We start from the raw sequence: 2,500 nt of genomic DNA on the forward strand, positions 1-2,500 counted from the left end.
CTAGGTTGGGAGGATACGTTTTCCACGGAAGAGCAATCTCGTAGTGGTCATTCTTGAGCTGAACGGTTTGTTCCATTATGTCCAACTCTTTTCGGGCGTTTTGCGACATAGGTGATTTTGACCTGAGATTAGAGTCGTTAAATTCTTCTTCATCAGCTTGTTAACCGATTTACAAGAAGTGTGATTTGCAATTCTGTAACCAATCGGAGCGAGGCTCCAAGAACTCTATTGTTTTTCGGCCAATCAGAGTAAAGTCCAGATTCTGGACTACGAGCAGACGTCTCGCTAAGAAATTGTATCAGGGGTACCTTTTCGCACCATGTCTAAGGAAAAGTACGCCTTATCGCAGGTTACTTCAAATATAATTATCCATCCCCGCCAAAATTCCAACTTGGTGTTCTTAAATCCAAACCTTCAATTCAAGCATTCTATGGTGCAATTTAAACTCGCAATTGTAAATTCAAATATTCAATTTGTCAATTCAACTATTCAATTCGTCAATCAAACATCCAATTCCGAAGTGAATGTTTGATTGCCGAATTGAATGTTTGAATCGCTGAATTGAATGTTTCGGTGGTCAAATTGAACGTTTGGATTGCCGAAGTGAATGTTTGAATTGACCAATTGAATGTTTGAATTGACAAACTGAATAAACAAAAGAACAAAGCGAACATAACAATACCTAACCAACAAGGCCTAATCAGAATAGCAATGGTTCTTTTGTCTTGCGCCATTTTGGTCCGGTATATGAAAGTCTACCAAAAGTTTGCGTTTAAGAACAATAAGTTTGAATTTTGCCGGGGATGGATACCCATATTCCAACGCCTGATGTGACAAGTGCAAAAAATTACCATATCAATGCAGATAAGACTTGCTCCTAGGGAAGGGAGGGATGGAAATGTAATCTCTTGCTCACTCCACAGATCGGTAATTGTCATTCAATTTTAAAATTCTACCTCACTGTCACGTGACCACAGATTCCATGAGACTTCGAAGCCAAAGTTGGCATATCAGGGAAACAAGATAGTTGCCAAATGGCAACTAATGAACACCATACGTGTTATCAAGCTGTTTATTACAAGTTCCACAAGAAAGAAACTGCATTAAAGTTTCAAAATAGTTTCCTCAAAATGAGAGGGCCCCATCCTTTGAAGTGTTCAACCTCTTGTCATAATAAGTGGCAAACGTACGGGCAGATGACCACCCAGCTTTGTTGAGAATCTCATCAATAGGCTTCTGTGCCGTATGAGCCCTTGTACTATGTGCTGTATAAATGTTTAAATCAATTCCAGACATCTGTATAACAGATCTTATCCACTTAACGAGCCAGAGCTAACCGGAGGTGAAAAAATGTTGCTCAAACGGTTGCTAAGGAATGACGTCATATTCCTGCTCAGGGCCCATCTTACAGTCGATTTGCGGCTTGTTTGTGGTTTTTTCACTGGAGAGTTTTCGCAATCGATTAACACAGAAACGTGCCTGTTCTTGATAGGGGTGGGATTTGATGCATTGGTGTTTTAGGAGGTTGGGTTTCACATCAATCTCAGGAAGCACGGGAAACTTGCCGTAATTGCTCATTTTCCCTCGTCTGTATGTGAGCCATGGAGGCCTTGATATCCGTCCAGTTACCGACGAGTCTTAAGTATTTATGAGTCAATGAGTCAACGAGTTAGTGCAGTTAACCAAACCATAAAATGAAAGCTAAAATTTCAGTGAGTGCTAAGGCCTAATATCTGAAACGAGGGCTTAGGCTAAAATCAATAAATTATTGCAAAATTGACTGTGAGTCTCATTCACTAATAGACCTTATTCCAAAATGGCCGTCATTTAAATATTCTTTTGTTTTTATTCAAATTAGCCCTTGATGCCTCGTTCTTGAGCTGAAAATTCAAAAGAATATCTTGCCTTGAACGAGGCATCAAGATCTAATTTGAATGAAAACAAAAGAATATCTAAATGGCGGCCATTTTAGAATAAGGTGTATTGATTCATAAAACAGGCATCCTCGTTACCGACAGACCAACGGTGGCTTAGGCTAAATTCGTCGATGCGCGGTGGTCAGCCCTGCAAATTTATGTCGAGGTCCCTATTAGTGCAGAATTTTCTGTCGGATTTCCACTAATCAATCTTTGTGGTATTAAAGACGTCAAATACTGTAAGAAACAGACAACTTTTTTGAAAAACTAAAAAAAGATTTGCCATTTTCACATTCCCCATAATACACTTTATTTGCACCCCAAATTTTGCATAAACCATTGTTTTCAAATGCTCTTGGGAATATGTAGTGTCCCAAGAGCATTTGAAAACAATGGTTTATGCAAAACTTGGGGGGCAAACAAAATCTATTATGGGGAATGTGAAATTGGTGAATAGATTTAAACCACTGATGATATTTCATTTTTATGAATTTGCATGTTATTTCGGCTTTTAATTAATCCCTTTTGGGGCATTCATTTAACAGTTGTTTTTTCATAATACCAGTAATTATAAATATAAACAA

General features: G+C 38.4%; 1 protein-coding gene across 2 annotated transcripts in view; it reads right to left on the reverse strand.

Moving 5' to 3' along the window:
* The window catches only part of LOC138025075 (carbohydrate sulfotransferase 3-like), a 34,380-nt gene that overhangs the window by 15,365 nt on the left and 16,515 nt on the right, over positions 1-2,500 (reverse strand). The gene's annotated exons all lie outside the window — the stretch shown is intronic.

This window comes from Montipora capricornis, chromosome 11 (assembly GCF_036669925.1).
Source record: "Montipora capricornis isolate CH-2021 chromosome 11, ASM3666992v2, whole genome shotgun sequence".
Taxonomy (NCBI): Eukaryota; Metazoa; Cnidaria; class Anthozoa; order Scleractinia; family Acroporidae; genus Montipora; species Montipora capricornis.